The following is a 14233-nucleotide window of genomic DNA, read 5'->3' on the forward strand; positions in this document are numbered from 1 at the left end:
CATCACGCACCCATTCAGCAGCTGCATGTGCCTGTTTGGGCCAGTGATGAATGTGCCACTCCTGCCATGAATCTTATTTTACAAATGGTATTAATTTTAGGGCAGAGAGAGTCCTGGAGGGACTCAAATTCTAAGTATCCATAAGAAGGCCAGCTTGGTGAACGCTGTAAGGGCAGTTAACTGCCTATTCTTGCAGAAGTGTTTTTTCCAAAACTCTTAACCTCTACACTTCCCACCCCTTGCTCTTCAGGCTGCTGCAAAGTTCAGCAAGGCTGACCAGTGAACTTTTTCATACTCAACCCATATTCTGAAGTAAATTTCCCAGCCACTGAGGGAATATGCTTCAGAGTATGGGTTGAGTATGTCATGAAGTACACCAGAGGACTGGGTCGTGACAAGTTTGTACTTTAGCGTTGGAAGATTCTGATACCCCAGAGCTGATAGGGGGTGGAGAAAGTCAAGCAGCAAACTCGTTTTTCCATGTTAAATTCCAGTGTAGATTTTTTTCACTTTTTTTTTTCTCGGTTGGTTGGCTGGGTTTTTTCCCATGTCACTCAGCTTCCCCCAAGCAGCAGACACGTCCCTGTTGACCGGGAGTGCCCCCGCTGCCCCTCCATGGCCCCGGAAAGACCCCGGGAGCGGCGCGGGGTGCTCAGGACCGCGGACAGCGCCCTGACCCGCCCGGCACTCACCCGCCCGGCTCCCAGCGGGGACCGCCCGTCACCCCCGGGGCACCTGCCGGGAGCAGGAGAGGGCCCGCGGAACCCGTCGCGGTCACACGGGCGGGTCTGGGAGGTGTGTGTGTGCGTGTGTGTGTGTGCGGGAAGTTTGGGTGTTGTGCACATCCTTTAATTGAGTTAATTAACTCTCTTAAGAGCTTCCTCATTTGGTGGGGAAATCTCAAATAAATGAGGCAGAGATGCTGCGGGGGTGGTTAACCAGCGACCAAGAAGATGGGGAGGGAGTACAGGAAACTTATTTTCCCGGAGCTCTTCACCCCAGTCTTTCTGAAGACAGGCTCTTTCTTGAGCTCAGGGAGGGCACTGACCAGGCAGCAAGTGACTGCATCTGTGTCCTTGCTAACTGAGCAAGTACCAGCTTACAGATAATGGAAGGACTGAAGTTAGAATTGCAAATCATTTAGGTTAGAAAAGACCTCTAAGGTCATTGAGTCCAACTGTTAACCCAGCACTGCAAATCTACCACTAAACCATGTCCCTAAGTGCCACATCTACGCATTGGAGCCTACAAGCTGGAGAGATTACCTTCAAAGCCTGTCTGCAACAGAATTTCTCCTGAGTTTTGCAGGTCATCCTCACATTCTGTTGTGATTAGAACTATGAAGGGAAGATGAAGCCCCATTTCCAACCTTCTCAGAGCTTTTCTTGTACCTGTCACCTGTACAAATACCGTGCATCCACCTATTCAATGATCCTTGTGGCTTCCTTCCAGCTCAGGATATTCTGTGATACTCATAGCTATGGTACATGCACAGCAGTCTCTCAGCCACAAATGGTTAATACAATTTTGCATAATCCTTTCAATGTGAGAGTCTTATAAGGACTTTGCCTTTCAACACAAGAGAAAGAAAGTAATCCCAGTTTTATTTGGCAGAGACCTAAAAAGAGAAGGAAAGAGGAGAAAATTGAAATAGTCATGCAGTAAAGTCCCTTTTTTTGGATCTTACTATTCTATGTCCATCCAGGCTCTCCTCCACACTTCCTGTGAAGCAGTGTTTCCTACAGCATGGGCTCGCACAGATTTTTTTGCTTCTTCTTCAAAAAGCACAAACAAGCAAAGTCTCAAGGCAAATCCTCTTTAATAGGCAGCTGCACAGAAAAGATAACTTAGGTCTAGGACTATAATAGAACAAATATGACAATAAGAGCTTTCCCACCTCTCACTCAGTGTATGCTGATCAAAATCCATCAGGGACTTGTTTCCAGATAGCTGAGAACCCTGAAAAGGCAACACTTGCCTGGGTGTTTGTTTTGAATAGTAGGTTCCCCCTTCTTCTTCTGTGTTACAGTGTGAGCTCCCTGCCCTGTTTCAGTCTGCTTGCTCTCTGGGGCCAGAGACCACATTATTAGCTTGTAGCACTGTTTGGCAGTACTTCAACATGTAATTTATAATCCCTTTGACATGTGGCAGAAAAAAATGGGTAGGCCATGCTGTATGGGTTCCTGTGTAGATGTTTGCATGGAAGAGTGCAATACCAGTGTGTGAAAGATAACATAAGAAGAGAGAATGTGTAACTAAGGATAGGGAGGTTAGGACTAGATCAGCCTGACCAGGAAAATGTCAGTGGAAGAAAGGAGCTGGATACACAGATGACTTTCCTTGATCTGCCTGTAAAAACCCTGCCTGGTATGTGCCCTACTTTGCTAGTCAAAGAGGACTCAGCTGCCTCCTTCCCCTCCTTCCTTGTGACCCCTCTGGCTGGGGAGAAAAAGGGTGAGGGGTTTGGAGGTTGGCTTGAAAGCCTCAGTTGTTTTGAGTGATTTTTGACTCCTAGAAGAATTAAAGATGCCTTGAGTGGTAGAAAAATAGATGGAGAGGAAAAGCTGCCATGGGGTGGGATTGAAAAGAAGAGGGATCATGCTATGGAACAGCACTCTCCAGGCTGGCAGGTCTAGAATGGAAAAGTGATTGTTATCATCCTCAGGAACAGGAAGGTGCTGCTGATGGGGGACAATAGAGCATTCAGGAGCCCACTCACCCAGGGTGGCCTGGGGCTTAGTGGCCATCCTTTATTCTCCCTCCTCTCCCACAGACCCCAACCCTTACAGTCTCTGCTTGCTCCCTCCCCATTCACCCTGACAGCCTCTCCTTCACACTCCTTTGCAGGGGCTGCTCTGCAACTGTACTGGTTTTATCCCCATCCTCTCCCTCTTAAAATGCAGAGCCCCTGTGGCATCTGTCCTATCTTTTCTAGAGGGGTGCTCTGCCCTGCAGGACAAGGGCCAGCACCCACCATCTCTGGGCACTTCTTGCCATGCAGCTTGGAGGGGTCAAATTGATGCCTGTGCCCAGCCTGGGCTTTCAGCAGCTCCTCTCCAGTTTCGCACGTGCACTGGGATGTTGGTGGTATAGAAGACCTGGAGACAGCATTTCCACCCTCCCCAGGAGCCCGTGTCCCTGTGGTGGAGGGACGGAACCCCAGCCAGCTGTGAGTGCTCCCTGGCAGCCAGAGGGTGGCACATTGTGTACACGAGTGTGTGAACTCAGTCAAACTTCACAAACAATGATAAGAACGAAGCCAAGACATAATCAGTGCTCAAATATAGCAACTCAAGGTTTCCTGAGAGAGAGACAAGTGAAACAGCAAGGCAGAGCAGGTGTCACAGTCCCTGTGGCTTTCACTTCCCCTTACCTTGGCTTCTCAGCAGAGAAGCTGGTGCTGGCCACAGGGCCCAATTTAGTCTACAAGAAGCAAAACAGCCCATCACAGGCAGCCTTGTTGCTACGCATGGCAGGAGTCTTACAGTGCCCTGCATGGTGGCATGTCCAGTGCCATGCAAGTCCCTCGCCTCTGGTGGAGCCCCCATCTCCTCCCCAGCTCCCCTGCTACCTCTGCTGCTGCTACAAAAATAACCAAGCGTGATCCCAACTGGCAGTTTGGAACAGCCTTGCAGATGGCTCATGAACCAAGAGTTAAGGTGCCCTCTTCTTGGCCTCTCTGACAGGTCTGGCCACAGCTTTCACATGGTGGAAAGATTGGCTTGGTGAAGCATGACATGGGCCAAGGTGGCTCCAGTCTCTCTCAGTCCCTAGAAGATGCTACAAGGAGGGTTGGAGTGCCCATCAGCCTCCTCCTCAGCCCTGCAATGAGACGTGTGCTGCTCCAGCTATCCCTGGGGAGAACATCCACACTACGGAAAAGTGAAGCAGAGAAATGTCTCCCCTGCCTGGTGCGGTTTGGCTTCCTGAGATAACACAGGGCTAACACAGAGTTATGCTGATAAATTGCTGCCCCTCTAAGCCTGTAGAGAGCTGCTCTAAGAGTTGAGCTCATGTACCCTGCATGTCCCAGACATGGCTCTACATGAGGAGAGCCATGTGTAGCTCTGTGTAGGCTTGGGCATGGCTTGGGATGAGGTACCTGTATGTCAGACATGGCCTGAGAAAATGGAAAGGGTGAACTCTGAACCTCTAGCCAGATGTAGAACTCTCCTAGGGCTGAATTTGGCAAAAGCCAGCTTGTGCTCAGGTAGGGACCACCAGAACATCAGCAGTCCCAGAAGACTGTTTCTGCTGAGGCTTTCCCATTGGCACAACAGCAGTGTGGGTGGCAGCTACTGTGGCCCTCATGGCCATGCCATTGCCCTGGAGGAGAGGTCAGGTTTCCTGGGGAGTCAGAGCCAAAAGGGAAAATGTTCAGAAACAGGAGCCTCCGGGTTACACTGAGCCAGGACACTTGGGAGCTGTCAGTGTCCTGTGAAGCACATGCCTCTCTTAATCTGCTTAATCATCCGGGTTGGCTGCTTTTGACCCTGGGTGGTGGTACAGCAGGGTTTATGGCTGGAAACAGCTAGTCTCTCCCTGCCCTTTTCTGACTCAAAACAACATCTCTGCAAGAGGACACGGCAGCTAAAATAAGATGAAGTCAGAGATTCAGGTGCAGGCTGCATGAAAGCTTTCATTGCGTTCCAGGTGCCGATAATGTACTTAACAGGAGAGGGGGAAAGGGAGAGAGAAACCAGCTGCAAACTCCTGCCCATGCACGGTGGCTCAGACTCCTGCCTAAAGCCTAAATGAGGTGTTTCCTGAGGTGTGTGAAAGTGTGGGCCCTGTAGCTACCTCTGCAAGGTGCTTTGGTCCCAATCTTCCTCCTCCTTTCCCCTCATGCCTGTAGACAGCATGGAAAGTGAAGCTGCCTCTCTGCACCTGAGAAAAGGAATTTGTCCTGCTGCTTTCCTGTATTCCTACACCCCACAAAACCACTCCTGCCCCTGTTTTTGTGCCCTGACCTGAGCACCAGCAGGTAGATGGGGCCCATAGCCAACATGGAGCTCAGAGCAGTGGGACTGTGTCCATCTCCCTCCACTGCTGTGTGTGGTGACCTGCAGCCACAGGGTGTGACACAGGCAGGTGGAGGAGATCCACACGCAGGCAACTTGCTGAGTGGGGTGAGGGTTTCTAAGGAGAGGTGTTATATGATGCCTTCAAATCCCCCAGCTCTCTGGGGAGCTGGTGGGTGACTTGCAAGCAAAATGCCACACCCCAGCAAAATCCTATATGTGCTGCAAATGTCCCACATCCCTAGTTCAGCCCAGTGATGGACTGAGCCATCGTCCCAACATCAGCTAGGCGCCTTCTGCCAGAATGGTGTCCTGCAAGGAGGTCCGTGGCTCACGCAGCACCTGCTCCGTGCATGGCTCTTTGGTGGTCTGGCTGTGCTGTTTCCTAACCCTGAGTCCAGTCCTCTGAGTGCTCAGTGCTGCCTACAGCAGTGAGTGAGTGAGTGCACTGCTTGTGCTCATCCCCATCCCATCCTGCAGACCCTGGGGCTGGTGGGTGGCTGGGTGTTCCTATTCACCCTGGAGGGTGTGGATGAACCTAGTTACCAGCTTAGGAAGCTTCTGAGCTGTCCATAGTCCATCCCAGTTACTCATCTGAAAAATCAGTAAGTGTGGGCCACAGAGGTGCTTGTTTCTTTGGGAATGCAGAACAGCCCAATACATGGTCCTACCAAAAGATCTCTGTGATACTAAAAGGGTTTGTGCTCCCATGTCTGAGTGACATGGCACAGTGGATGGAGTGAGCAACTTGCTCCCTTGGCCAATGCCTCCGTTTTGCAACAGGAAGGCTGTCTTTGAAGTATAGTCAGGGCTTGTGATGTTTGGCAGCTGTGGATGGCAGCCATGGTACCTTTGATGGAGTTCATGGTGGTGGCTGAGCCTCTTGACTACTCTGCCCTACTATGCTGGGTGCCAGGGCTCTGGTGTTCCTGGCTGGAGCAGCACACAGAACCCTGGGAGCTGCCTCTCAGCTTTGCAGGGCAGCCAGCACTAGTGCTGAGGAGAAGCTGTAACCCCACTGCTCAGTCGCTCTCTGCGAGCTCTGCAGTGCAAAATGCCTGAGAGCCAGCGATCCCTGCGAGGCAGCAACACTCTGGAGACGCAGCAGCAAGGTCAGACTAAACATCAGCTGTGTGCCAGGTTGTTGACGTTTTTTCCTGGAGGAAAAGATCCTGAAAAGACCTTGAGGAGGCAGCGAGGCGAGGCTCCATGCCAGGATGGGACCCTTTCCCCGGGCACAGCCCTTCTGGAAAGACCCGGAGTGTGTGCATCCAGCTGCTGGCAATGCTCACTGCCCCGGCACGTGTTCCCAGGCTTGCGTGACTTGGGCGTTTATCCCAGAAAGAGGAAAAAAATTACTGAGCTTGTGTTGTAGCTCAAGAGTCACAGCATAGTTCAGGATACTGCAGAAGCTGCATCTCCAAGGAGGCAATAATGGTACTAATCCCTCTCCTGAGCTCTGGCATCCCTGGTTTGGGCCACGGATTTGGCTCTACTGGCATCACTCCTGTGGCAGAGCCTTCTGGGTCAGTCTCTGGACCAGATGCTGGTGACCTGGACATTTAGGACCATCAGTTGAAGTAGGACAAAAATAATTAAAAATGGGATCTGCTGAGGTGCTGTGTGCTGTTCCCAGGCAGGAAGAGGTTAGTACTGTTGTGAAAGCATGGGAAATGCTGGGATGCTGAAGAGAAACTGCACACGGTGCTTTCACAAAAGATGCATGTCCCTCCAGCCATGCTCATTACCAGCCTAAACCCAAATCAACCTCATCTTTAAGCTCACTAATCTTAATCACTGCCCTGCAAGCCTGATCAAATGTTCCTGTCTGTGTTTCTGCTCCTTTTCCCAGTCTTGAGCCACGGAAGAACTTCTCGCCTTGTTCCACGGGAAGCAGAACTCACCAGGCTTTGCTCCTTTTTAAACATACGGTACAGAAAGCAACAAGTAAAGTCCATATGGCCTTGTACTAGCAAGTAAGGTTCTAGTATCTGTTTTAATAACCTCTAGGTTAAACACCACAAGGCAGAATGGCTAGAAAGAAAAAAAATACCCCCAAGTACACTGTGTTTGCAAACTACTTTACAAAAGACCTTTTAAAAAACCTTCAGAAGTCCAAATCAGTTTGTTCTCTTTTACTGCCTTTTTGTCTGACTCAGCTGAACACTCTGTTGGGTTTGTGAGATGATGGCATTTGGTCTGCAGCAGGCATCCCTTGGCTGCAGTCAGTGGGTTTATGAATTTTCTAGGTGTGTCTTTGTTTATCCTTTATTTTTTGCCTCCGGAGATTTGCCAGGTAGGTATAAGCTCCATAGTTCTGCAGTTCTCTAAGATGGTAGGTAAGGTTTTTTGAAGTCTCAGTGCAAATTGCTGGCATAAATTAGCCCTTTTCATTCTGTCTTCAAGTTGAAAACTTTTTTCTTGGAAAAGCAGCATTAAACCAGAAAGGAGAGTTGACTTTCTAGGCCATCATGTTAGGGGAAGGAGGGAGGACAGTTGTTTTGTTTGGGGATGGTTTTGGTTGCCTGTTTCTTCAGAAGCAGATAGAAACTTTTTTTTTTTAAATTATTTTTTATTATATTTAGGAAATTATGTCTTGATTGTTCTCTTCTTCCTGGAAGACTTTTGACACAATTCAAGCAAGAGGGAAAAACAAGATCAACCAGGAGGCTCAAAAATATTTTAGTCAAACAAACAATTCAAAACAGCCATGTTTTATGTTGGTTCCTTTTAGCAGCTGTTTGTCTCCAGATGTCTGGCAATTGGCCACAAGAAGTACTTTATGTGAAAATTCAGAGTGGTCACTGCTTCAGAGAGCAATGGAGAAGGTTTCCTTCTCTGTTTATCCTTATCTGACCATCTTCCTGCACAAAACATGAGTAAGAGAGGATCTTAGGGAAAGCAGGTTATGCAAGGAGAACACAAAACAGGATTAAAAAACAAATTTAAATTAAAAAAACTCCCCAAAACAACAACAAACCCCAAGCCCTTTCTTGGCAAAAACCCTACAACTAAACTTGCCAGAGGCACAAATTACTGTGACCTTTTGGAGATCACAAGAGACTGTCATCCCCTGTCTTTGCCTCTGGGGAGTAATGTTGCAAAGGCCTGACTCGCTCCACAAGAAGAGCCCTTTTTCTTCCTCAGGAGGACACTTCAGACATGGCACTTAGTGCCATAGCCTAGTAACCATGGCAGTGTTGGATCAAGGGTTGGACTTGATGATCTCGGAGGTCTTTTCCAACCCCATCGATTCAATGGTTCTATGATTCAGTTTAGCTGATATGGCTTGTCTCTTGGGAAAGATTGAAACTTGCCGTGGAAAACCTTCTGCCTGTTTGATGCTGGCTTTGCCCAGCTGAGGAGCTTTTGCGAAATGTGAATGGTGTTTTAGATGATAAAATTTTATGGGGAAAAGGGAGAAATCTGCATTGCTGCTCTTGGTCTTGGAAAAAACAGGCAATTGCATTTGGGTGCCTCCAGGCTCAGGGTGGCCTCTATCAGCACTAACTCCCCAGAGCAGCACTGCGGTGGCAGATGCTCATCTTTTCTGTGCCTTAGCCCTGGAACTCTCCACCCCAAGGCCCAGCTGCACCAAAGCACATTCCCTGTGGGTGCTATGGTTCTCCATGACCAGCCAGCTTAGCGACGGGGGTGCGGATGAGGGACATCATTTGGGACCTGTGTAGATTCAGACACAGTTCCCCACTCACTGTGCTGCCACTCCTGGCGTGTGGTGACCTTAACAAAACAGATGAGTCTGTGACAATTTTTTTTTTTTGTTCAGAATGAGAAGTCAAATATGCCTTACTTGGCTTGGAAAGTGGTAAGAATAGGATGGACGGAAGTGAACTGGATGTAACCTCTCAAAAAATTGTCTGCCAGCAGGAAAGCAAATACGAAAGGAAAAACAGTAAGGTTTAAAAAAGTAAAATATTTAAAATGAAAAAAGAAAAATGGAAATACCATGAGTAACATAGTTGGAGCCATCAAACAACGTCCTCAAAGTTTATTCTCTCGTTGAAGATGACCCTGTTCTTTCTGGCTCAATTTTTGGGCAGTCGCAAGAAGATGTCCATGACCTATCTGGTTGTGCTGTAGCAGCACTGCCAGTAATGTGCCTGATCACACTGTGCCTGCCCACCCTGGGACAGGTGGGTATCTGTCCTGGGGCAATCAGTCTGTATGAGCCAGAACTGAGCCCAGGTTAAAAAAACACCAGCAGCTTTTTTGGCCTTAAGAAACAGAGCACCTCACTCCCATGACTCCCTTCCTGCATCTTTCCAAAAGGATGGAGAGATTTTCTGGGGCTGTGCAGGCTCCCTGTTGTATTTCCTGATCCTTGGGGGAGCAGCTCCAACACTGCCCCCAGTCTTCCTGCCAGTCCTCACTATGTGAGGTTACTTGACTGTGCATATGAAAATAACTTGCACGTCCCAGTTTGTTATTTCTCCTAAGCAGATGAGAGGGTTGGAGGCTGATCAGAGCAGAGGAGTCTCCTGGTGAGTTCATTCTTCAAAAGCTCATGTGGGCTGCTTCTCATTAGGGCTTGCTATAGTGCCAGGAGAATAGAGTAATTCTCTCTGGATTCATGTGCATGTCCCTTTACTGCTGTCCTGGAGTGGCTACAGCTGCTCCGCTCTTGGGATTTGCCAGACACAGCAAACTCTGTGCTGTTTAGACTGCAAGGGCTGCTGGCATCTAGAGATGGAGGTCTGGGAGCAGGATGAGCTCCCAGCTGTGCAGTGCAACCATGGGCATGGCACTGATCTCCCCAGCAGTCCCTAGGTACAGGCACACGCTCCATTCACAGATGCTGTGATGCGTCAAAGAGTGATTGGGGAGTCCAGGGGGCTCCTAAAGAGCTTTGCTCTTCCTCACCCAAAAAGACCCAACCAAAAGCCTCCAAACCTCTAGCAGTGTCTGGAGTCACTGTAAATTGTTAATTTAACAATGAGGGTTTAAAACTGGAGTGAGCTGTGCTGTGGGGGGTGGAGTGACACTGGAACTGCTCACTCCCCATGTTGTCCTCACTGGTTGCTCCACAGTTGTGGTGTATTTCCTCGGGCTGGATGATGAGCATTGCAAGACCAGGCTAAGGAAGTGGCCCTCCATCAGAAAACCCTTCTGCTGGCTGCAGTGCATTTTCCCCAGATGTAAGGACTATTTCTAGTTGTACTGATTGCTGCCTCTCCAAACTGTTAACATAACTTGCGTCCATCAGCAAACACTCACATGCTTTTCCAATATAGGTGTTGAAAAGGTGTTGCACCTTGAGCCCCTCGGAAATGGGCCACTGGAGGACAGGGCAGGAGCTGGCAATGAGTTTTTCAGTGGGATAGCCCCAAAGTCTGTTTTTAGCAACTCACTTTTAAGGTTCATTGCTAATTGTGAAATGTTTCTGCACTTTTGCTTCTGTAATGACAATGTGACCAGTTTTGCTAACTAACAATAACAGTGATGATCACAGTGCATAGAGTGAGACATCTAAATGTGATGCACCAGAGGAGAATTTGCCTAACTGCATCATTGGTTCTGAAAATGTCTAAAAGGGCATCTTATTCACGACCACTCAACCTGCACAAAGGCCACCATCTTCTTCGGGTCTCAATATGTGCTGCTGGACTGAGAATCCATCCCACACCCTGGTGCTCTGCTGTCCCAAGTTGGCACATCGACAGGTCCCACTGATGGCTGCTACTGCACCAGTCAGGCTGCAGAACACTTCTACATATTCTGCTTCATGTTTGTCTGTTGTTGGGATTTAACATTTTATTATTTTTTAAAAGCTCTTGGATCAGCACCTCGAAAATGCTTTGGTGTACTGCTGCAACAGAGTTCAGTTCAAAGAGATGCTCAAGAGCAAACAAAGCTACCACAACAGGACATGGAGCATTTCCCTTCAAAGTAATTAATTCACTGGGATCTGCCAAAAGAAGCTATTCTACCATTACCATAAAATATGTTTGCATTTTTCAAATGCTCTTGTCTGGTCTCATAAAAGGGCAGCTCTTCTGCTTAGCGTTCTCTGTCTTACAGCTCTGGCCTTAGAGAAATTCTTGTTTAATGTTATTGTTCAAACGGTGATGCTGACCATCAGTTGGTCTCCGCTCAGTAGCCTCTCACTGAGTTCATATTTCATACTGATAGTGTGTACGAGCTTCTGGATGCATTTGCATAACAAACCAAGAGAGGCTCATGTTCCTGAAATGTTGTACTGTCCAGCCACCTTTGGAAGAACCCTCTGAAGTCTACTGGGACCAGAAAACGGGGATTGCTCCTTGTCTGCAATGCAGAGCACTGTCAGGAAAAGTTTCAGTTCTGTCAGTTTTCCCTCCCTTGCAGACTCAAAGGCTTGGATGAGCTGGACTGATTAGGTCTGAGGGTTTTTTCTCCACTCTTCTCTGCTTGGATGAGCACTTGCCAGACTAGTTCAGTAACTCTCTTTTGGTATCTTCTGTTATTGGCTCATCTCTGGGCCTTGCAGCTTACTGAAGAGGCAGCCCAAAAACTTTTAGGAACTCCTAAATCCCCATAGGATGTATATGCCTTTGAGGTTACACTTAGCTTGTTGTTGCTGCTGGCTGCTACTGAGAAGAGCAGGTTCAAGTGCTATGGATACACCTGCCAAAACTGCACACTTTGTATGCAGTGAAGAAGATGCTAATGGATCAATCACCCAGAGAACGAGCAGAGCTAATCAATGCCAGCCAGGCATTTCCTTTATTACCACTATTAATTCAGTCAAGCAGCCACACTGCACCTTCCCTGTGTAGTTCATTTACGTTCACTAGCATTAGTCTCCAATATGAAAAGCCACCTTTGAAATGTCCTTTCTGGGCAAACAGGGTAACATCTTACTTGCCAACATGCAAACCTGTTCAGATGATGTAAAAAAGGCTTTTCCAGCCAAACTATTAGCAAGCCTAAGTGTGTCCAAGTTGTTACAACAGCCAGCTGCTGCTGTTAACCTCTAAACCACATGAGTTATGAGCATCTTGTTCTGCAAAAATTCTGGAGAGAATGAGAAACGGGGTTTGCAACCATCTCTTTCAAGGCTATAAGCATAGATGGACAACACTGGGCATGTTCAGTGGGACGAGCATCTAACCCCAGGGCTGGACACCTGCACACTGATGTATCTGTCTGCTTTCATGCAGTGTTGCTTTATGGTAGGTGTGAGTTTGTTACAGCGTCATGCTAGAAAACAAAGAGATCCTGCTAACGTGACTCAACTGCAAATGATTCCATTGACAAAGTAGCTCTACTTAGCACTACAATCATGTTTGAAACTTCACCTCCACCCTTTCCTCAAGCAGAAGGTCAGATTACAGCCCAGTTGCACTGACCTCACAGTATCCATGTGCCAGGCAAGAACTGCAGCTTGGGTAGCAGCTCATTTTTATGGCAACCACGAAGACTCTCTCACCTCAAGCATTCCTCAGACATACCTGTGATACTTTCCTGAAGGTACCAGGCACACAGTTCTTTCTGGGAAAAGATGGACAACACAGGACACCTACTGCTCTGTGACAGGCCACACAGTTGGTCCTATTAAAAGGGCTTCATTAAAAGGTCAACGATTAAATAACTTTCCTCATCAACTACTTAAAACTGCTTTTGCTTTCTGGAAAAAAAAAAGAACTAACAGCAAAATGATCATGCTGAGCCTTTCTTCTGAGTGTTTGCCATTTATGTCAGTTCTCAGCACGTTGCAGGACCTTCCCAATGGACTGAGGTTAAGCCCATCACATTTTCCCACAGTTTCCTTACTGGTTGATCTGAAAGTCACATATGCAGACAAGAGCTGAGCTGCAGGTACCACGCAGATATGTGCCAGGACCACACTGACTAATACAGACACAGTGCAGAACTGCTGTGTGCACTGGCTTGGGTCTCTAGTCCAGGAACAGTCTATCCAGACCATTTCCAGAGGACATGGCTCATGCTACTCATGCCATTACTGACTAACTGGATACAAAGCCAGATCTCATTCCCCAAAACAGTTCCACCCAGAAGCATCAGTATTAGAGGACACTGGATGCTTCAGGAGGGCCTCCTTCCAGAGCACAGGGGTGGGCATTTAACAACCTTCCTTGCTACCCCCAAAAAGGAGAGGATAAACTCCTACAGTAGATGGGAAGAATGGAGAAGAGGCTCTATTATCTACACCCTCCCTGGAGCAAGCACTTCTCATAATATCTTGGTGAAGGTGTTGAGTAACGTTCTGAGTTTTGCTGCTCTTGTGCTAACCACACCGTAATGCAAGCAGTCCTGCCACATCTGGATGAGGAATCTGGTTTTCAAGGGAAGCACAGCTGAGAAAGGCTTCAAACAGGATTTGATTAGCCGATTAAAAGCAGATGCTGTGCTGGCAGACAGGCTGCTGTGGATCATCTGATACAATCCCCTTCCCCTCGTTTTTGTACATAATGTCCTTCCAAGCAAAGCCACCTCCTCCATAGCTATGTCAAAATTGCATTAGGAATCTTGGCTTTCTTTCAGTTATACATGATGTGAATGGTTTTGCCATTTAAAATATTTTAGGGGGATTGTAGAGTCAAGTAGTTTCTGGTATTCAAAGAGGGAGAGGCAGTGCTTCAGAGGGCCTGGGGCTGCAGCATTTTAGTCCCTGCAGTCCTTAACCTTTACACAGCCCTTTCCCACCTTCTCCTGGAGGAGAGAGCTCCATCAACTCTGGGACCAGAGGAGCAACACCCTCCCCACACACTTTAGTATTAAGCATATGAGCTAAGAGGGCTCTGTATCTCAATACTGAGGCGTAGAACATCTTTCTCTCATTCCACTTCAGAGCGAAACAGCACCTTGCAGCAAGTGTGCTTGCCTTCACCTGCTCCAGTAGGGCTCAGAGCTGCTTTAGCTCATCGACATCCTCAGCCTAATGCAGAGACTGGACTCTGGATGTTGCTCGTCTCTGTGCTAAGTTGTTCATCCTTCTAACTCAGGTATTATTATTTTTCCCATGGGAGACTGAAGATAATCCAGTGGGCCAGTTGCCTTTGGAGTACAGGCTATGTATTGGTGTTAGTCCTCCTTGGCACTGGAGGATCACAAATTGAGTTGTTACAGGTAGTTTTCTTCTTACTTTCTTCCTCAAATACAGCTGAAACAATTCACTTACTCTCCCAAGACTGCACTTGCTAACAGAAGTCACTGGGATCAGTTCCTATTTAGCCAGAATCAACATAGTC

The sequence above is a fragment of the Lepidothrix coronata genome, unplaced genomic scaffold (genome assembly GCF_001604755.1).
Source record: "Lepidothrix coronata isolate B3197 unplaced genomic scaffold, Lepidothrix_coronata-1.0 Scaffold46, whole genome shotgun sequence".
Classification (NCBI taxonomy): Eukaryota; Metazoa; Chordata; class Aves; order Passeriformes; family Pipridae; genus Lepidothrix; species Lepidothrix coronata.